Here is a 23,466-nt window from a genome sequence, read left to right as displayed (position 1 = left end):
ATGCAAATAAACTACCACTTGATCACTAGATAAACTGCAAGAATCAGCGGTGAGAACAGAAAATAGGAACCATAATTCAAGTGTCCTTTAGAGTACCCAACTTTGGAAGTCTGTTAGATTAATTAACGGTGGGTGGCCTTTATCTTTTTTTCTAAACAAGGAAAATATTATGTAGAAATCCCACCTGGTGTAGGTACTCAATTGGACCTTAGTGCCTTCACTAATGGGTCTATGAGGCTGGCTTTGTGGTCTGAGAAAATTAGAAGTATCTCTCATATTGTCTACTTTGGTGAACTATAGAATTCAATTTCAAAACCTGACAAAGCTTAAAGTACCACAACATTCCTAATCACTCTGCGCCACTGTAACGTACATTTTTCCTTAATTTTTCTATAGGAAAAGTGGGAAATCCTTACCAGACTATCATCCTGGGATGAAAGCAGCACTGCTGAAGTCCCCTCAGGTGCCACATCAACTTCCCATGCCTCTAGAGAAGAATATTCCAAACTATTTAAACTATTTCTGATTCGGTTTCTGAGCAGCCCTCTTGCAACCATGCCCTCACCAGAAGTTTTACGACAAAAACCTTCCAAAGAGGAGCACACTAATTCATCCGACACCGGCAAAGAGTATTGAGCCTCGTGTAGGTAATACCAAACTACCCCAATCACTTTAGCAAAGGTATGCCAAATAATCCACCCTAGGCAATGGGACGTGCCTTCACTGTTGCCGCACTCCTCACTTTGGGGAACACCTAGAAGAGGAAGGATTGCCACTACTCTTTCAACACAACACAGCTACCACTCTATAACAGGATTATATAGCACTGCATCCATCCTAAATAGCTACTGGGTGAAAAAAGCCTTCTAATCAAAGATTGCAGTGCCAGATTTGAGTTTGGCGGAAGGGATACTCTGTCACAAACATGACTGATATACTGCCTGCTGCACAATGGAATATAAAGCACTTGTAATATGGCGGACAGGATATTCCTCACGTGTGTGACAGGTATCCCATCCCCCAAACTCTAAATTAAGTCCTCAGTAGGCCGGCCTGAATGCCCGGGAGCTTGTCCATGATTTCCAGGCTCTAGAAATACTCTTTGTTAGGTCCTTTACACATTTATGTAAGAAGGTCTCATCTTAAAATAAATCTCAGGTGTGAGTGAACCTCTGCACTCGAGGGACAGATGGGGGCACTGTACCCTAAAATTCACTTGGTTCTCTTTATCCAGAAGTTTGCCTATCTACTAGCCCCAAATTTGGGCAATCTTCTCAACTGGAGTCTACTCTGAAGATACTGTAAGGTTTACATCTTCAGGGTCCAACATGTCTGACGCTTGAGCTGCCTCCTGGCCCTCCAGGCTACGGTCCTCACACCAGTAGTGCTCAGAATCATGCCCCGGGCACGAAGGCCTCCACAGGCCTCGATCCTCCTCAGTCATGGGGAAAACCCCCATGAACTGCTACCTAATCCTGTGATGGAGTCCCTCCCTTAGGGATGTCGTTAGTGGGTCAAATTTCTTGCCCGAAACTCCAAGTTAAAACTACTCCAGGTAGAGAGTATGGTGTGTGGGACATTAGGCTTCCCAGAAAGCCTCTTTGACCCTTTCAAAGACAACCCCCTGCATTAAAGCATCCCACTTTCTCATGCCAGATTCAAAAGCATCCTTGTTCAACTGGGGTTAAGTGGTCTCAGGCACGCATGGACCTCCTTCCCCAGAGAGGAGGGGGAAGTTGTCAACAGCATAAAAACCTAAGGGCTTTTGATCACTGATCTTCGGGACCTAGAAATTTAACACCTTAGATAAAGTACACTCTCACTTGCACAAAGACCTGTTATTCCACTTTTGTAAAAACAGCTCCAGATTTACTTTCACTCCTCTTTCACCGAGTTTAAGAGAGGAAGAAATTGTTTAAGTAACAGTGAAGGGGGTGGCTTTAACTGTTGAACAATAACAGTCTATATTTCACTGAAAGTCCTTCCATTCTTTTATAATGGTAAAACATCAGAGGAAGTTTGCAGAAGAATTCTACAACATCTATCCAGAATTAGCAATAAAATTATGAATTCCCAAAATAATTTACACCCAAACGACTTATCATTTAAGTGAAATGCAATGAGGGGGGGTGACTGATTTGGAAAAAGGTTCAGTGATTAGGTCCAGTACAGTCTAATGCTAACATGGAAATAAAACCAGTGAATTGGTAAGCTAAAAGTTATATATCTACCTAATATGGCAGTTGAGTAACTATCTTTAGCAGTGAAGAGATGAATAGTGTAGTGATACAGTTTTTCATTAGACTGTATTTAAGACTTCATGAGTTTTCTTGGTTATATTTAATTGATAAGCTAATGTTTATGTATCTGCTGCCGGACTTTGTCGCTGGGTGTTTTTCTGCTGCAAGGAGGCTTGGGGAACTACAGGCACCAGGATTCCCTTAACTGCACTCACCTGGGCTGAAGCGCAATCTCGCTAATTCACAGCTCGCGGCCCCCGCTTCGCGCGCGGGGCGAAGCCCGTGTTTGAGCCCGTTCGAGAACGATTGAGGACGGGACGGGGCTCCCCCCCTAACATTTTTACTTCAAGGTCAGTGTATGATATATTCCCTGCCATCAGCTATAGATTGTTTAATCACCAATTATTATTCAAGCACTGAAAGGAGTAGGTGCTTTTAATCCCCTTTGGAAATGACTACTTCTAAGGCTGGGAGAGTCGGGAAATCAACTAATGGTGGGTCAATAGTGGGCACTCTGGATCAGTTTCCCACGAGAGCATCCTCCGTCCTGGCCCACGAGCTAGCGCTGACAGAAAGAAGATTATCTCTTGACCCTCCCTTCAACAAACGGTCATCCATGGGAAGTTTGGCCCGGGCATCTTCACCAAACTCCCTATTAAATATTGATCCCACAAGACCAGATGGTAATGATGAGCGAGAGGGGAACCAATCATTACAATTTGTTGGAGGTTTGCCTTGTAACCCAGTATGTGAAGCCGCTATGTTAAGTAGTGGAAATGCCCCTGACTCTCATAATGCGCATACTGGATCTCTGACAGTAAGAGTCAAAACAAGATCCGCTGGTAGTTCTAATTTGACGTCATCTGTCCCGGTGGCAGGCTTAGTTTCTAAAAGGAAGCGGGGGGGGTGGGGGTGGCGCCCCTGAAAGGAAGGAAAGCTAAACTTCAGAAATCTGATTAAGCAAGGGGCAGTACAATGCCATTAACGCCGCATAGTCCTGCCACATGCCAGCCTATCACGGAAGAGCCTACATTGTCATCGAGCTGTGGTGATGTGCTTCCCGCTGAGTTGGGATTGGATTTCTGGACAAAGCTGGAACACATTTTTAAAAAGACATGTTTCCCCATTTACGACAGACTTAACTTGATTGAAAGCAGACTTGTATGTCTTGAACAATCGTTTGTTTCGGCTCAGGCACAGGGTGGGAATCGGGACAAAGGGACAACAGAAAAGCAAAAGAGACTATCTAAGCAAACTGTTGAATCTGATTTTCCTTCTACCCCATTGCCTATGAGTAATGCAGCTGTTATCAGTGCCCCTGATGTAATTGCCCCTAATGTTTCTCCATCTCATCCTAGAGACATTGCAGAGACTAATCACATTGTGTTGAGTGGAAGGGCGGAGATGGGATCAGGGCTATAACCGAACCCCGCCAAACGAACAATACTATCCCTTACGTTCCTTCAACAAAGGGGCTACCGCGTATAGATCTTCCCCCAGAAGCCACACCGTATGTGGTGGTTCTTGGGGGGGGTTCCATCTTTAAGCCAGGGTAGAAGGGAGGAGTATATGGAGCTAAAGAACAAATGTATCCATTGGCTTAATTACAACAGGCCTCTCCCCCCCTCCCCCCCATGGTATCTACTGAAATTTTGTTCGCAAGGCGCGTGGACTGGATTGGGCCATGGAAAAAGTCTATCGAGGGAGTCTGTATAATCATTAATTTTAGGGACAGAAGGGCTGCTGAGCATATCTGTGAATGGGTTTCGGGTCGCTCAGTTACCCTAATACAAACTCTATCCCTGACCTATTTTTATCCCCCAACACGTATTGCCCCCAGAAATATGACACTAGACAGAGGGAGGCAGAATTGGAATAACATAGGGGGAATCAGTATGACAAATAGATATGATGTTTTGTCAGGCTTGGAAGATTGCGATTGACGACTCCCTAAGCATAGTCTTAGGACAAATGGAGTAGTGTCAAAGGAAGCCAATGTAGAAATGAGTATTAACCGATTTGTGAGAAAGGCTAGTATTCAGAATGGGGCATTAGATTTCCAGGGTAACAGAATCCAACCCAATGTAGAGAGATCAGATTTGGATCCACAGGGTTGTGAGTCACAACCGATTCAATCTCTGGGAGAAATAAAACAAATTTTACCCCTCGAGCAAAGTGAAGAAAACAGTCAGTCTCATTCATTTAGTTGGTCTGATAAGGTAGATGACTTGCCCCATAATAATTGTTTAACATCGATGTTATCCTGGAATATAGCGGGGTTGGGATCCAAACTAGTTTTGCCCGACTGGTCTGATTTTATCGAAAATTACGATATTTGTCTCTTTCAGGAGACTTCGTTGGTGGATCCTGCATTTCGGTTGGTCTATCTTAATTTTTATGTCCCAGCTGTTAAGGATAAAGGTCACCCGATTGGCGGATTAGTAGTATGGGTCAGGCAGGCCTTGAGTTGTAAAGTTCAGAAAATATTTGTATCCAATAACAATATTTTAGCAATGAGACTCAATTTACCATCAGGCCAACACATTAACATTTACAACATCTATGCAAGAGGACATCCAGGGGGGCATAAGTCAGAAGTAATCTCAGCCTTAGATGCCCTAATAGATGACTTGCCTAATAATACAGTGCCACTTATAGCAGGGGATTTCAACATAACATTTGAGCCAATAGGGCAAGAAGATCAGTGCCTCACAGGGGAGGAAGATAGTAGGTGGGGTATCCCCCTATCTCGAGATGTCACCTATAAAAAAGTGGACAGGGTTGGCCATTCAATTGAAGGGGTTATGTATGGGGAAGCGACTGAGGGCTGCTAATGGCAGGACGCCATCCGTCAGGCAGGGTGCCAGAACATATGATAATGGCCATAGGTCTAGTCGCATAGATTTGCTAGTGCATTTAGAACTGTGGCACTGTCTCAAGGATATGGCTATATTGGGACGTGTAGAAAGTGACCACAATCCCCTTACTTCATTATTTAATTTGAGTATGGAAAAAGGTGGTACCAACAAAACCGGGTGCAATAGCACCTGACCCTATCTTGGAGTAAAGATGTTGAACATCCAGAGACCCTGGCTATTATAAATAAAGATGTTACTAATGTATTAGCAGAGTTGGGGTCGTGCACTAGTAACAAGAATTTTGATTCTCTTATGGTTGACACTCATACCAAACTTTTTGCTCGATTAAAATCCCATTTCTGTTTGTCAGGCCCAGTTAAGAGAAAAAATAATAAGAAACCCGAAGGCTGGTATAACGAGTCATGTCGGCAAGCTCGGGCTAAGCTGGCCTTCGCACTGAGAGAAAAGGATTCAAATAACGTAAGAGCGGCACGGGCTGTTATAGGAAAGTACAGAGGGAAGCAAAAAAGCTATGGGATGAGTGTAAATGGCAGGAATTAAAACAAGCATGCAGGGCAAAGGATCCAAAATTGTTCTGGGATACTTTTAAATGGGATAGGGGAGCATGCCCGGATCGTCACAACATTTATGGATAGACTACTTTAAGCCACCGTACGCAAGATGTGGTAGGGAAGGGAACAATTAAATATATCCACACATTTTATGAAGGAGTGGTCTTCAGACTTGAAGAGATTGATAAGGCGTTCGATGCAGTAACAGAGGAAAGAGCTCCAGGTTTGGACTGCATTCCAGCTGATGTATTTTTAAATGATAAGCAAACATGGCGTTCTTATATTACTCATTTGGCTAACGCAATCGCACACGGAACTGCTGTACCCCCTCTTGGAAGGGGGCAGAAATTATTCCGGTGTATAAAAAGGGAGACAAGTCGGTTGCAGGTAATTATAGGCCTATTAGCCTAATCGACTCGATGCAGAAGGTTATGGGTAGATTGTTTTGAGTAAGGTTCAGACATGGATGGAGGAATCTAACATCTTGACCCCATTACAGGCCGGATTTCGTTCTTCGACAAGTACGACTGACCAAGTATTCCGTTTTATTACACTTTATTGGAGGACAGTGGTTTTGGGAAAAGAGGCACTGTATGCTGTGTTCGTTGATTTGAGGGCAGCTTTTGACCTAGTACCACGTAGAAAATTATGGGAAGTTTGGCCCCGGAGCTGCTCTCACTGATCGTCCGCTTACATGAGGATAACTTCGCCCGGGTCCGGTGGGGGTCGCAGGGAGAGGTGACGGAAGCCTTTCCCGTTGATCGGGGAGTGCGACAGGGGTGCGTTCTGGCGCCTACCCTCTTTTCCCTCTTCATCAACGGGGTGGCGGACCATCTTTCCCGGGCCCCCACGGAAGTTGGCAGGTAATTATATCCCAATCCTCATGTTCGTGGATGATACCTTGATCATCTCCAAAACACCAAGCGGTCTCCAGAGGGCCCTACAAAGGTTTGAAGAATTTTGCCTCTTACGTGGACCAGAAATAAACCTTGCCAAGACTAAATTTATGTCCTTCAACGAACATGGATCTTTTAGAGGCAGCGTGTATATGAACAAACTTCCCCTGGAGCAGGTTAAGGCTTTTACCTATTTAGGTGTTACTTTACAGAAGGATATGCGCTGGAAAAGCCAACTCTATCTGGCTGCTCTAAAACTCCAACAACAAGCAGGGATTCTTTTTTCAAAATTCAAATCCTCGCTAACAAAACCGATTAGTCCCGTACTAGAAATTTATGGTACAAAGGTACTAAGTTCGGCTCTATATGGTGCCGAACTGTGGGGGTTTGAAAATTTGAAGGACTTGTCCCTGTCGGAGAACGTGTTTCTCCGTAAAGTTACTGGTGTCCCAAAAAGTACCCCACTTAGACCTCTCTTTTTGGATCTAGGTAGGAAATCAGTGGTAGATCTGGCCAAACTTCGACCTTTATTATTTTGGCGTAGCATATGGTGTACAGAGGAACTATCTCACTATGCTCAGGGCCTAATGGACATTATCAAAGTTGATACGTTCCATAAAATAAAATGGCTGAAAGAGATAAAATCATTGTTACCGAGATTGGGTATGATTGAGTTAAGGGATGATCCCCTCAATGTTGACGTTCCTTCAAAAAAGATCTTGAAAGAAAGATATTGGGAAATGGTCCTTTTAGCAACTTGTTCTAAAGGGCTCTCCACCCATCTTACTCGTCGGTTTTTGGAACATAAGTCCTGGCCAGAGCTAGAGAAGTATTGGGATCTTATTGAAAAGCCCCATGACCGAAAACTGTACTTCCAGGTCAGGGTAGGCACCTTACCAACAAGGTTGTTCACTGGCAAATGGGCTGGAGCTATTACTGGTGCCGCTCGCAGCCGTTTGTGTGGGTCAGAGACTCTGCTGATCATTTGCACTTTCCACGGAGCCAGCATTTTATTTCCCAAGGAGCCAGCGTTTGGAAGGCGAATCCCGACCCAGGGACCCACACCAGCACGCCTACAGGGGCCGGGACTGCGAGACCCAGGAACCAACGCGCATTTCCAACGCAGCGCACCTGGCGTCTCTTCCCGCCCCCCCTGCTATCATCTATTTACGGCTCGCGGGAGCCGCTCGCAGCCGTTTGTGTGGGTCAGAGACTCTGCTGATCATTTGCACTTTCCACGGAGCCAGCATTTTATTTCCCAAGGAGCCAGCGTTTGGAATGCGAAACCCGACCCAGGGACCCACACCAGCATGCCTACAGGGGCCGGGACTGCGAGACCCAGGAACCAACGCGCATTTCCAACGCAGCGCACCTGGTGTCTCTTCCCGCCCCCTCCCGTCACTACAACAGCACGTTAGATCAAGCGCGCGCGGGCGTGCGCCGGGCTAAGCCCGGGCAAAGGGCGGGCCGTTTGAGGCCGTTCGAGGACCGGAGAGACCGGGACCGGGCCACCTCCCCCTTGACTTTTCCTCCTGGTTTTCACTGCTCCTTAGCGCGCCCAAGGATGTCTACGATGGAAACACGGAGCAAAAGTACGCAGGCGGCAACTGGAGCAAACAAAGGTACATTGGACAACTATTTTGTCAAAGCAGGGTCATTATTGATCGACGAAATTACAATATTGGTAAGGCGTATTTCCCAAGAAATTGATTGGGTGAGAAGGTCTTCCATGGGTCCCCTTGCACAAGCCAAGACCCCAACCAATAGACCAAACCTTACTGACCCAATCGACATTACCAATGAGGGATTTAGGATTAGCGAGCAAAACACGATTTCAGATCTGTCCATCTCTAGCTTCCACACTAGCCTAAGGGAAGCAAGTGATTTCGATGACCTGAGTTTGTTAAATCTCCCACTGGTCCAACCCCAGCCAGCCCAAATTCATAACCCCGAACATGACTCAGATTTAGCCACGACAAGTACAAACGATAGAGCCACACAGCAGGGGCTAAGGGAAGGAGCCGTACCCAAGGCGAAAAATAGGGCTCAGAAAAGTGGTGTGAGGAAGACTAAAACACCAAAGGGAAAACCCAACCCGAAGACAAATAGTTTTGGACCAAGAATAATGGGGACTATGCCCACTGAGGGAGTCGAGGCAATCCCATCAGAGATTCAGACCGCTGTGTCCTTAGATCATAACACTACCAATCCCCACGACATTTCAGGCGAAGATATTACCTTGGCCGACATAGGATCACTCTTGAGAACCTTACTGTGCCCTTTGGAAGCACGACTTATCAAAATGGAAGCCAGGCTAGTGAACATCGAGAAATTCACGGCCGTATTAGCCGATAAGCCCAAAACGGACAGTAAAACAGAGGCCAAGGGTGCCGGGTCAGGGACAGTGACTAAGATTAATACTAAGAATGGTGCCCCAGTTAACAGCAGAACGGGGAAAAGCACAGGTCCTCTAGCGCACCAGGGCAAATCAACCGCCCCCTCAAATAAGATCATGCAACCTAGTATTAATATGGCAACTCCCAATCACCCAATGGTCCCTCCGCCAAAAACCACTTCAAATCAGTCTAAGGTTAACATTCCTGCCCCTAGCCTACCCCAAAAAGCACCTACACCGATAGATGAGGCTCTAGTGAACAAAAAAAAGCCAAGAGTAGTGCACTTGCCGCCAGAGGCCAGCCAGTACACTGTAATCTTAGCAGGAGTGCCCGAGTTAAAAACAACGCTGATAGAATCCACCGCCTCTCTTAAGAACAAGGCGCTGGACTGGCTATCCAAATACAGACCTTTACCCCAGGGCATAACTAGTGATGTCCTCATGGTAAGAAGGGTCCCATGGGTGGGCACTACTAGAAAAACTATCAAAGGAGACTGTATCCTGGTCAGCTTTAGAGACCCCATGACTGTTTCTCATATCTGTGGCTGGCAATATGAGGACCAGGGAACCAACATTCAGTCCCTACCCCTATCCTTTTTCTACCCCCGGCTGCCGCATATTCTCGAGGAAGAGGGATGGGGGAGTCCCCCTGAGGCAGTTGGAAGAGGAGACCTTTACTACCCAAATCGCCACCCACAGGTGTACTATCCTCCTAACACCGAAGAAGAGGGCTGGGAAATTTGCCACAGAGGGGGAGGCGGTTGGAGGAGAAGAGAGAGAGCTGAATACCGCAACCCAAGATCACAATACCACACATATCCCCTCCTATCTAACAGGTACAGCTACTTGGACATGATAGATTGACAGTCCAGGCAGAATGCCTCCGGGGATAGCTTGTATCTCAGGGAGGGTGTGGAGGGAGATTCGTTTCTCATTGATTACACATCTGCCCCAGTGACAGGCTTGGGCGATACTGCTGAGAAAATTCGAACCAATGCAGACTCCCCCTCTATAAACCCAGAGACAAGGGTACCTAGGGACATGCGGTCCCCTAGTGGTGATCGCACTCCCATGGTTACATCTGTGGCCAACTCAACTAACAACGCTACGTCCCCAATACTGGTCCCGACTTCAAAACCACCACTCTTGAAGCTAATCTCATGGAATGTAGCTGGCCTAGGCAATAAGCTAGATCTACAGGAAGGGACCGCTTTTGTGGATACTGGGGACATATGTATGTTCCAGGAGACCTGGGCGCGGGAAGAACATTCCCGACGGGGTTACTTGGCATTTTCCATTCCCGCGAAGTGGGCGGGAAGGGGCCGTCCCTCTGGTGGACTTACAACGTGGGTGGGGACCCACTTGGGCTGTCAGGCAGTCCGTCTCCCATTGGCATCTGAGGACATTCTAGTGGTCTTGTTGGTATGGCCTAACTCAGCCAGACTTGCTGTGATAAACGTGTATTCAAGGCCGGTTAACATCACACGTGAATCACCCACCATTGAGGAATTATCGGCTTGCCTCAGTGAAATTCCGAGGGGCACCCCATTTTTGGTTGGAGGGGACTTGAATTCACATTTTGAACCCCTGCAGGGCCTCCTGGATGGCTTCTCTATGGAAGAGGATGGTAGGTGGGCGGTTCCGCCTGTAGTGGCACCTCCTCCGAGAGCCTGGTCACCTCTAGCCTTACAGATTACTGCCCTGACCCTTAACCATGGAGTTAGAGCTTGTAATGGCCGCATTAAATCTGACATACCGAGCAGACACACATACAACAGAGTGGGAAGGGAGTCCCGCTTGGATTATGTCTTTGTACAACTTTCCGAATGGTCGCACATCATTGGCTTTAGGGTGGCGGAAAGAGTGGACAGCGACCATAATACTCTCGAACTAGATTTTGTCCATCCTGGCATGAGAGTCGGTGACCAAAGCATGGCGGCGACCAAACCAGAGCTTCTCCTTTAAAACAACAGAAGGAGAATCAGGTGGGAAAAACTCGTTGCTAGCCGAGAGAAGCTTCCAAAGCTCTACAAGGGAATATTTCCTATTTTGGAAAACGTGGGCGTCTTAACTGATGAAATCTGTAATGAGGACACCCGCAAATTAATATATCAGGCTCATGAGGATCTTACTAGGACCATGGCGGATGATCTCTTTTCCAAACTCCAACGTAAAAGGGGGGGATCACATTGCAAGTCCTCATGGTACAATCCTGCATGTCGTAAGGCAAAGGGAGAACTCCTCTTATGTATCAAGGAGGCCAAAGGCAGAGGGGAGATTCAGGCTAGCAGACGGGCGTATAAGAAAGTGGTCGCCCAGGCCAAGATCGAATGGGAGGAGGGCCAATGGGAGGAACTCTCTAGTTCCCTAGCTACCAGGGATTATCTCAAGTTTTGGCGAATTGTAAATGGGGGTTCTGAGAACTTACCCTCAGCAATCGAACCAAATATTGCAGCGGGGGTGTGGCAGGCGCACTTTCAGTCGCTCTACACTTCGGACACCGGGGATATTTCTAATCCATTCTCAAGTACGTCCATTCACTGCAGGGGCGACCTGTTTACTCTAAAGGAGGTGCGAGCAGCCATTGTGGGATTGGCATCTGGTAAGGCCCCCGGATTGGATGGCATTCCGGGTGACCTGTTCAAACAGGAGCCTGACGTTTGGGCTCCCTACCTTGTCACAATATTCAATGCTGTCCTGTTGGGCATGGAGATTCCTAGTACTTGGCTGGGTGCAGAGGTGGTTCCCATATTCAAGAAGGGCTCGCCTCTGCACCCAGCCAACTACAGGCCAATTAGTTTAATAGACATGTCCCAGAAGGTTTTTGGTAGGATTGTGCTGGATCGCCTTCAGGCCTGGCTGGTGGAAACTGACACTCTTAGTCCTTACCAGGCGGGATTTAGAAAGGGGGTGTCCACAGTGGATCAGATTTTCCGTTTAAGTCTCATCTACTGGAGGACGGCGTTACTCGAGGGGGGCAGCTTGTACATGGTTTTCGTGGACTTGCGAGCCGCCTTCGACTTGGTGTCCAGAATGAAACTGTGGAGTGTGCTTGCTGAGATGGGGGTTCCATCTGACATTCTTGAAATTCTGCAGAGACTCCACCAGAACAACTTTGCACGCGTCAGGTGTGGGGAAAAATGGCGAATTGACAGACAGATTCCCCGTTGACAGAGGGGTGAGACAGGTCTGTGTGCTTGCACCGACCCTTTTTTGCCTCTTTGTTAACGGGGTAATCGCCCACCTGAACGGGACCGAACACACCGACGCCCCCAAATTGGCTGGCAGCAGGGGGCCCGCAATTATGTTTGCGGATGACACCCTGCTGCTGTCCAAAACCCCAATGGGGATCCAGCGAAACCTCAACTCTTTTTTGGTATTCTGTACGGAGAGGGGCTTGGAGATCAACGCGTCAAAAACTAAATTTATGATCCTAAACCCCACTCCGAGGTCTCGTCCAAATCCATTGCTTGGCCGATTACGATTAGAAAGGGTTTCCACGTTTGAATATCTAGGTGTAACTTTAAATGAGAACATGACATGGGGGGCACATCGGACTAGGGCTAACCTGAAATTGGTGCAGATTGCGGGAGGCATTTCAAGGATGATGACTAAATCAACACATCGCCCGTTGGGCCCAGTCATCCAGATCTACAAAGCCCAGGCACGGGGTGCTGTAACCTACGGGGCTGAACTCTGGGGACACACACCAGCCCCAAACCTGATGACAACCGAAAACAAATTTATCAGGCAATTGGTTGCACTTCCATCAGGCACGCCGCTGCTCCCCGTGAGGTTAGACCTAGGACTTAGACCAATCACAGAGGAACTGGGTCTGAAACCTCTTACATTCTGGAGAAAGATATGGAGTAGCGAGGATCTTATCCAGTATAGGTCCGAGCTCAAGGAGTTTTTAACCCAACCAAAAGCTATGCAGATTCCTTAGCTGAAATACATAAAATCATCGTGTGAGAGTCTGGGGCTCTTAGAACTATGGACTGACCCAGCCAATGCGTCTGCCAGGATACCGCGCAAAGTTTTGTCAAAGGCGTATTATGACCTAAAACTTGCTATTGCTCTAGATAGCAAGCGCGAGGGTTCCTTGACGTCCCTATTTATCCGAAGCAAAGACTCCTACTGCCTGGAGAAGGTTCTAGATGGGCTGACCCCCGTGCTGACCAGGAAGCTATTTCTCCAGTGGAGATATGGCACACTCCCTCTTAGGTCCTTCACCAGCTCTTGGACAACGCCACCAACTACAAACCAATGCCCGGCATGTGCACTTGCCGTGGAAAGTGACTTACATGTGGTTCTATTTTGCAAGGCTTACCAAGTCATCAGAAAATACTGGCTTGTCCCCCTCAGCAGAAACTTTGGTTGCAGACAGTTCTCCCCTGTGTACAGAATTTTAAAAACTGATGTTTCACCTTTAACTGTTTTTGCACTGGCGAAATACCTCACAGCCATGTGGTTCATTCGCACCCGCATTTTGAAAGCGGAGCTGGGCCCATAACAATTCTATCACACTTTTATCTCACTATCCTCAAATTATTGCTGATGGACTATTCTTATATTGTCTGGCCCCATTTTTAATCAATGTTTCAAATGATTGTGTTTATTTGTATATCTTTGATGGTCTAATTGATCGAAATAAAGATTGAAACTTGAACTTATTACTGATAAATGCCACAGGTGCTTGGATCAGCAGGAATCAGTAATTCATATAATGTTTTTTTGCCCGTCATATGCACAACCACGCCGCAAGTGGATAAAACCAATTTGTAATCTGTTGGGTATCAGAAGACATGTGGAGGCTATGAGAATATTATGCTCTGATCCTTTCCCTCCACTAACTATAGCTATGGCGAAGTTTTTGAACTGGGCTTGGTCTATTAGATCAAAAATGTTACCTCTGAACAGCTAGGAGTGGGCTTTTGTTATCATTCTACAATACTATGATGTACATTTTTGATAGTGGTCATACATATTCTGTACCATAAAAGGTACGTGAAGTTTCCCTATCTAATGATAAATTATCAGATTCAGAAATATAATTTAAAATTGATAATGAAACACCGAAACGCGATGCGATATGAATGTTTTAATGAAGCAATCTTATCGTAAAGAAAAAGTTAAAAATTGTATTCGATAGTTACTTATGGAATTTAATCACTTATTTATTCAAAATGCCTAAATATGGGAGTTTTAAACTGTAATGAATTATGATGATTGTTTTTACTGTTTTTATTGTTGTGCTTTTATGACTTAACTGTCGAATAAAGTTTCTATGATTATGATGATGATGATGGTATCTGCTGCTGTAAAGTGAACAATACGCAGTCATTTACATTCTGTTGGCATACCTTTTAAGGGTGGCCACCACTACAAAACAGCCTCGTTAAGTATATGTTTTGTGAATACCGCTCTCTAATCGTTTAGGTTGAAATTACGTTATAAACGCCTGCTTTCTAGTCAGTGTTGGTAGTGATGAGAACCTTTGTTACAGGTATGACTTGGTTTTTATTAATTTTTCAGCTGCTATATCTTTGGCGCCGGTTGACGAATCTTCACGTAATTTTCCAAACAAATTTGATACTCACTTCAGCTTGTGTATGAAAAGTTTCGGGGTGGCACGTCAAGCGGAGGCCGAGAAAAAGAAGGTTTTCCCAAATACAGGCATGGGGATCACCGCAGAAGGGTGATTCTCAAGCAGCGATCTACCACTTGACACCAAGGAGGGGAAAAGCAGCCCCTTGGGCAAGGGCCTTTGCTCCCGCTAACTATTTTGGGCACTTTCAGTCTTTCTGCCCCCCTGGGGAGAGGGGGGCAGGTGGGGGCAATAGCACACTAGGCACCAGGGATTATTTTTATTTGAATATGTAGGGGTAGGGAAAATCCCACATGGGCATGCTAAATCCGCCACCAGATAACAAAAGAGACAGTTTCTGCTCCCTCCCTGGGGGGGCAGATGGGGGAAATAGCCCCGATGCCAACGATTAACCAGGGATTTCATTTTATATGTAAATATTAGGGTGGGGGCTGCCAACAAGGGGCATGCCAATGCCCCCACCCACCTCCAGAAAAAATAGCCACAGATAGGTGAAATAGCCCCTGATTTGTCACCTAAGAGAGGGCAGAAAGCCTACTAGGCACCAGGGATTTCTGAAACTGTAAATGTAGGGTTGGGGCTACCCCGAATGGACATTGTAATGTCCCCACCCAACCCACAAATAGGCATAGCTTTAGTGGCGGTGAGGGCGGGGCAGAAAGCAGACTAGGAATTAGGGATTACATTTTGTATGTACATTTTAGGGTGGAAGCTGCTCAGAACGGCCATACCAATTCCCCCAACCCTAAAGTAAAATAGCCACCGTTTTTCTGCCCCTCCCCCCAATACGTGGTATAATGGGGGCAAAAGCCCCAGTCTCCTCCCCTCCTGGCCCTCTAGGAACCAAGGCTACTTGTTAATGTGAATTTAGGGGTGGGGGGTTCCCAGAAGGAGCATTGTAATGCCCCCACCCACAAATAGACACAGTCTTTTAGCCCACCCTAGGAGGCAGATGGGGGCAAAAGCCTTGAATCTGCCCCCCTTCTCCACCCAGACAGCCCTCTAGAAGCCAGGGATTACATTTTTAGGAAAACATAGGGGTGAGGGCTGCCCAGAATGGCCATGCCAATGACCCCCCCCCCCCCAAAAAAGAATCACAGTCTTTTATTTGTTTTTTAGTAGACATGGGTCCCTTGTTCGCTGTGCCACTGGATTCAAGCTAGCCTGGCGGATATTGGGTAATACCCCGAAACCAGTCCCAAGATGCTTGCTTCCGGTCCACCGAGGACCTGGCTTAGCAGTTCGGGATGGACAGTTTCCATGAGGAGCACGGACAAGACTGATTTGTATATCGATAGGTCAAAACGGAGTGGCATGGTGAGCAAAAGAAAAATGGATTTAACCCAGATCTCTTGACTGGGTCAGAATGTTTAATTGGTGAGCAATCAGTTCATTATTTGTTTGCACAGCAACTTTTTAAAAGTGGCATTTTCAAAATCCGACTAACATTAAAGAGGATTTTAAATGGCAACAAAAACTTGTCTAATACATACAACTTTAACAAGCATTGGCATAGCCAATAGGTCTCCCCTTTGGGATTTTAGAAGTGTTTAGCCAAAGCTATTGGCTTTACCTATGTCTTTAAGCTATGTTGTAGAGCAGTGCAGCTGCTGTGCAGCATGTTGAAAAGTTATAATAAAAAGGGTTCAGGAGCGTTTTTGTTACCTTATTTATAACCAAGAAGCCATTCAGGACAATTGAACGACCCTGTTAAAAAAAGAATTAACATAATAATTATCTTCTAGTTTTCCTGTCCCTGCAATGCTGGCAACTTATTCATGCCTGTTCTAATGTTGGTTTGTTATAGTTTTTTGGTTTTTTTTTAACGGGGGAGAGGGCATAAACCAAGCCAAGGTGGAGGTTGTGAAACAGTACTTGAATTACAACACTACCAGTAGACAAAATCTAGGCGAGAATAAACAGAAGCCAGTTTCTGAAGTCAGACTGAGATGGTGCTGAGTGATACTGAAGTGGTGGTGTGCTGGTGCAGAGGTGATGCTGAGTGATATTGAGGGGATGCTGAGGTGGTGCGGAGTTATCCTGTGGCACTGAGTCAAGCTGAGGAGGTGTTGAGTTGGTGCGCAGGAGGTGCTAAGTGATGCTGAGGTCGTGCTGAGCTGATGCTGGAAGTGGTGCTGCATTGGTGCTTAACTGCTACTGAGGTGGTGCTATGCTGGTGCTGAGGTAGGGCTGCGGTGGTGATGGTGCATTAATTGCGGGTGGTGCTGCGTAGATGTTGAGGTGGTGCTCTGCTAGTGCTGACGGGGTGCTCCACTTGTGCTGAGTGGGTGCTGCTCTAGTGCTCAGGTGGTACCACGTGATGCTGAGTTTGTGCCAAGTGAGGCTGAGGTGGTGCAGAGTGATGCAGGTGGGATGCAGGTGGTGCTGAGGTGATGCTGCACTTATGCTGAATTGGTGCTGCATTGTGCTGAGTTGCTGATGAAGTGGAGCTGTGCTGTTGCTGAGGTAGGGCTGCGCTGGTGGTGCACTGATGCGGAGGTGGTGCTGTGCTGATACTGAGATGGTGCTGCGCTGGTGTTACACTAGAACTGCACTGGTGCTCCACTAGAACTGCGCTGGTGCTGAAGTGGTTCTGCACTGGTGCGGAGGTGGTGCTGCACTGATGAGGAGGTAGTGCTGTGCTGATGCTGGGATGGAGCTGTGGTGGTACTGAGCGCTGGTGAGGCAGTGCTGAGGTGGTGCTTCGTTGATGCTGAAGTGGTGCAGCGCTGTTGCTGAGGTAGAATTGTGCTGGTGGTGCACGGATACGAAGGTGGTGCTGTGCTGATGCTGAGATGGTGCTGAGTGGATGTTCAGGTGGAGCTGTGCTGGTGCTGAGGGGGTGCTCCACCGGTGCGGAGTGGGTGCTGCTCTAGTGCCCAGTGGTACCGACTGATGCTGAGTTGGTGCCTAGTGAGGCTAAGGTAGTGTAGAGTGATGCTGGTGGGAACTGCTGCACTGGTGCTCAGGTGGTGCTGAGCTGGTGCTCAGGTGATGCTGCGCTGGTGCTGAAGTGTTGCTGTGTTGTGCTCAGTTGCTGTTGAGGTGGAGCTGTGCTGCTGCTGAGGTGGGAATGCGCTGGTGGTGCACTGATGCAGAGTTGGTGCTGTGATGATGTTGAGGTGGTGCTGCGCTGGTGCTACACTAGTGCTGTGCTGTTGCTGAGGTGGTGCTGCACTGATGAGGAGGTGATGCACTGATGAGGAGGTGATGCACGGATGAGGAGGTGCTGCTGTGCTGATGCTGAGGTGGTGCTGAGCACTGCTGAGGCAGTGCTGAGGTGGTGGTGCTGAGTTGATGTCGTGCTGAAGTGATATGGTGACGCAGATGTGGTACTTAGCTGATGCTGAAGTTGTGCTGCGCTGGTGGTGAATTACTGCTGGGGTGGGACTGTGCTGGCGCACTGATGTGGAGTTGATGCTGTGCAGATATGGTGCTGTGATGATGCATGCTCCGCAGGATCTACAATTGGATCCCCACCGAAACAAGAAGAACGGTGACACAGGCCCTCGTCAGCAGCCGGTTGGACTACGGCAACGCACTCTACGCAGGAATCCTGGCCAAACACCTGCGACGACTGCAACGCATCCTCAACGTCCCTCGCCGCAGCCACATCACCCCCCACCTGAGAGACCTACACTGACTCCCCGTCAACAAGAGGATCCCCTTCAAGCTACTCGCCCACGCACACAATGCACTCCACAACACCGGACCAGCTTACCTCAAAAGCAGACTCAGCTTCTACACCTCCCACCCACTCCTATCCTTACAGATCATGGTAGGCAGTAAATAAAGTGGGGTTCAAAGTGAGAGTTTAACACCTACACAACATATCGTTGAATGCGCTGTGTAAGTATTCCACACAAAAAATAACATGCACTTCCGATATCTCGTCGCTGATCACCCCAACGTCTAAGAGTCAGAAGTTTCTACAATCATGGCATCTTTAACCCTTCACCCATGCTTTTCCTAGACAACACACTCCTGTTCATGCTCCAGAATATGTTATGTCATGTTAGGTTAGCCGTATTTTTATATCGCTATCAGCCCACGGCACGTCCTGGTGATGAGCAGGTATGTGCCTACCCTAGGGCAGAGGTTAATTTGAAAAAAAGGCAGATCTTCAGCTTCTTGCGAAATTCAAGTACAAGCGGAGGCGCTGTACATGAGCTATGGACTGTGTGGTATAAAAAACACAAATACAAACCAGTATTGATCAGAGCCAATAGGTCTGGCCTTGGGCAACTGGTGTGATGATTGCATTGATTCTAATTGGGAGCATTTGCCCTAAAAAAAAAAATTCAAAGGAGAAGAAAGCATGTTGCCATCTAATGGTGGCAGTATTGTCCAAGGAAATAATGGTTTGAAACATAAAAAAGCATCACAAATACATTTAAGAGAACAATTTCGGTACTTTTCGGTAGGTATGTTGCTTGGGACAGAAAAACTCTTTATTTTAAATGCACATTTCATCAAAATATAGTTAGCAACCTTGTACTCTGAAAACACTTTAAACACACAAGGATGCTAAAACATATAGGGTAAAAAGAGCAGTGGCAAACAAGAGTACTGCTCCACCTGCCTTGTGCACCTGCGACGAGGAAGAGCAAATGCCATCACTGACAGAGCAAGAAAGCCAGCGGCTGAAGCGGGCAGACCCATGGCTCCATGTGTATGCCTGTGCAAGTAAGTGTCGTTTTCCTCCAATGTGCACGAAAGTTAAGAATGTATATACCTGCCTGCTAGGAAGCACATGTGCTGTGCTACTGAAATTATATATACTTTTTTAAATAAATACAAATTTTATTGCCTAGGACGGCCACCCTTTGGAGTACGTTTTTTTCTCTCTCTTTTTTATTTTCTTTTTATTATTGTGGCATATGCTTGTAAAAAATGCCACAGCTTGTCAAGGTTAGACCTAGTGGATTTGCCAATTATGCTCGGTTATGTATAAAGGTGTTTTTGGGTCACAGCTGAAAGTGATACAATATTTTTGGGGTCAATTTGAAGCGTCTCGTGGTTATTTAACACACAGTGCACGCTTTATCACAAAATGTGCAAAGTGACTTAGATCTTTCAGGAAGTTGCATGCGCAAACACCAAAGGCTGCTTCAACTCACAGAAATTAAAACATTTTTAAAACATGAAGTAGACGCATGCATTTAAGGAAACAAAGTCAAATACACATTATATTCCTTCCGTTTGACATACTAGGAATTTGGGGTAAAATATTGGATATTTTAGCATTTATTCAACATATATATATCCTCTTGCCTCGTTGTAAGATGTGTTTCTAATCCTTATGTAGGACGCCTTAAGGTACACTGAGCTGATATAGATTGGTTCGCACAGATGCTTACACACGTGCATAAGTCATTGATAAAAGCACCAGTGCAAATGATGCTCCTCCCAGCTGAGCCCCTGCTCGGGTTGGAAGGCAGGGTGGAGAATGACCGACAAAAATATAATTCATTGCATTTTTAGTAACAAGAAAGTAACAGCTCCTGAATTGTTGCTTGCTTAGGTATTTATGATAAGCAATAAATGTAAAACTCCCTTAAATGAACGTTGAGAGTTTTTCATGTAAAATGTTTTAAACGATATTTGTTTACAAACTCCCTTTGCGACAACAAAATCAAATTGGCCTGACATTTTAGGTCTCGCCTAGCGTTGCAGCGCGCATGCGCTGCTCGCTCTACAAGACATATTGTGGATGAGGAGATTTAAGAAGGGGGCTTGAAATCTCGCCCCTCATTTTCATTGTCTGGCGTCATTGTTTATGTAAAATGGTGGCCTCCGATTGAAACTGAGGCTTTTTTGGTTTCCGCCCTTTCTCCTTTTCGCCCAGCCCATCCAAACTAGATCTTCTGCTTTTTGGCTGTCGTGAAGCAGTTCCTTATCTATACAAGGCGTGCACTGCGGGATCATGTTTCCGACAGCTTGTTTTTTATTATTCACAATTACGTCGCTGCCTCTATTTCTGGCCTTCCCCCTCCCTCCTCGTGATAGGAGCCCTCAATCAAGCACAAAGAGCTGTGGATTTGTTGGTGCTGAGACACAGACTTTGGATTGGAAATATGCCATCAGAACAAAATTACAAATGCCATTCATACCAGGAAAAAATACCCAGTATGATCGGTATTTGCAATTTTGTTTCCATGGTTTAATTTGATGGCGCATTTTTTCGAGGCACGGTACAGAGCAGACACTGAGACACAAACTGGTTGACTCGAACTGGTTCCCCGCTCATAAGTCTGTAGCTCTCTAACATTTCACCAAAGCACACCAATTTGGCTGCACCAAAATGCTGCTACGTGCAAGTGAGTGAAGTAAACAGCAACGGAAGATGAAGGCGTAGTCTGGGTCATTGGTATCTACCGCTAGGCCACGCCAGCAAGCAGATGTCTCCGTGGAGGGAGAAGGCAGTCAGAGGAGGGCTGAACATGTACAGCCCATGAGAGGTGAGTGCAGCTGGCTTCTGCTTTCCATTCACTGCTTGCAGCGGTTACAATTTGTCTATATGCTTCTCTCCCCCAGCATAGTGTTGCTCTCTGTAGCGCATGTGCTTTTACCCGCCCTGTTATTTTTCTCTCCGCCGTGCACTTCTCACCTATGCCTGTTGTTGCTACCCCCCACGCTTTGTGTTTATTCTCCGTTCCCTCATGTTGCTTCTGTCATCTTCCACCCTCCCCATGTTGCTTCCACGTACCTCCAACCCTGTGTGTTTCTTCAGTGTCCACCTGCCACCTCCCATGGAGCTTCTGTGCACTGTCGCATCTGCCCCAGTTGTTCTGCCCCGAATAGCTTCTACTACAGACATCCTCCTGCTTTTAATAAAACAATGCTTGTTTTACATGTCGCTGCTTCTTCCTTCGTGTTGTGTCAGTCTGTGGCCCACGTTTACATGTAGATCTTTTATTGCATGAAGTCCTCTGACCCCGCCAAACTCTATAGATGATCACACTTCGATTTAATTGCTACTGCTACTGTGTGCATGGTTTTCTTGATTAAATTTGTACCCCGGCTGTTTCCATTCTGAAAGCTGGCCTCCAAATCCGAAAATGCTTCAGTAAAAAAAAAAAGAACGATGATGCTTCTGCTGGGCTGTATTATTTTATATCCCATGGCCTTTGAAGGTTATGCTGGTTCACACTGCCACTCATGCCCCACTTCGTTTGTTAGGGTGCTGGCTGAGGTGATCAGATTGTTCTGAGCACATGAGGCCCCCTGTCACCAATGAAGAAAGGAAACCCCCGCCCAGAGCTTCCACTGCCAAGTTATTATGTGGGTGGGGGGGAGCGGGTGAATAACACCCCACTCCCAGACTGCTAGTCATAAGCACTCTTTTGTGGGGCGAGTTATCGGATGTGGACAAAAAGGCCTGCTGCCCCCTCCAAAACCATGGAAAATGCTGTGTAGCTCAGCTGCAAGACTGTCACAGACTCTCAAGGGCACGTGAACACTCTTCTGCTTTCGCCCAGCACGTGCCACGTTATCTGATATGTTCTGCTGCATGCACTTTTGTTTGCAATGCATTGATCTGTGTTTATATTTGTTAACTGTATGGAGATCTCCGCTGTACCACATCATAGAGTAAATAGCATTTTTTAAGACTTTATAAAGTTGGTTGATTTAGTACGTGTTTAATTTTAACTCTTTACATGTATTTTGACACATTTCCATTAAAAACTGCTTTGACATAAATTAATGACATGACAGCCAAAGAGTGTTTCAGTTTATACCCCGATTGTAGCTAAGTCAGATAGGTCCCATTCACATCTACAGTTAAATATAGTTATCCACAACTGTTAACTTGCCCATACCTAGGCGTCCTGCTGTGTCACAACTGGACGCTCCTGAGATCACTTTGAGGAAGAGCGGATGTGAGTTCGTGGCTACAATGTCTAATACTGTGGTACCTACAGTGTTCGGGGTTATGTATATTTTATATTATTTTGAAAGTCCCTTGGGTCTCAAGCTGGCCCTCTCACTACACTTTACGAATGCAAGCAGATGCTAGTCTAGACTGTTCTATTAAATATCACCCCCACCTATTTATTTCCTTGTTCACCCTCACCCAACCTTCACTCCTTCTCAATAGGCTGTGTGTGGTTTGCAAAGCAATAGGTCTCGCATTTACTTGATGTTTTTCGGCATTTTAAATGACAATGCCTTTTATGTTTGTGTTTTGAAAAACCTGCAAGCGGTGCATAGTCATTGCTTACTAGAAGCAAGCCTGGCAGTAACTGTGCCTCTTTTACTGCCAGCCTTGCCTCTCGTAAGCAATGGCTACATGGGTATATGTAATATCCACTCTGCGTCATTATTCCAAAATGAGTCGGTATTAACATGTTTAATGCATTGGATTAATGTGATAAAAATTCACATTAATAAAAGTCAGTACCATTAATAATACAAAGCTCACACTAGTAAAAATGTAATAGATTTCGCAATTACAACAAAGTTGAGCTATTGCCATTTTGCATTACACCATTTGATTAATGCTTCACAAAGGGGGAAACAAAACGTTGACACTTACAATGCCAACAGCTCAAAATAATGTCATTGCTAAACATATTGCCTTGTGAATGCTTGTTATAAATAAACTTTCAAGTAAGTGTATAGCCAAACCGTACCCCATTTATTACATGTATCTGTAAAACACTGTAGAGTTAGTGTAGCTTACATTTAGGCAACCATTAGCAAAGTGAAAGATTGTCACCAACAAACCTTTTGTTTGTAGCTAGAGTCCCATGCAAAGCACCATTTGACAACCGACAGAAGAAGACAGGGAATGAGATTTCAAAGGCAGGGAGAGGGGCTGGCAGTGTTTAGTGTCGAATTTAAACAAGGGGAGGGAGAGAGCTGCAGATGTTTTCAGGAGTCACAGTTGAAAG

The 23,466-nt window shown here is 46.2% G+C and overlaps 1 protein-coding gene across 4 annotated transcripts in view; it reads right to left on the bottom strand.

Moving 5' to 3' along the window:
• The window catches only part of NUGGC (nuclear GTPase, germinal center associated), a 1,180,213-nt gene that overhangs the window by 798,291 nt on the left and 358,456 nt on the right, over positions 1-23,466 (bottom strand). The gene's annotated exons all lie outside the window — the stretch shown is intronic.

This window comes from Lissotriton helveticus, chromosome 4_1, assembly GCF_964261635.1.
Source record: "Lissotriton helveticus chromosome 4_1, aLisHel1.1, whole genome shotgun sequence".
NCBI lineage: Eukaryota > Metazoa > Chordata > Amphibia > Caudata > Salamandridae > Lissotriton > Lissotriton helveticus.
The sequence above is the reverse complement of the archived record's forward strand: the minus strand, read 5'-3'. Positions and strand labels throughout refer to the sequence as shown.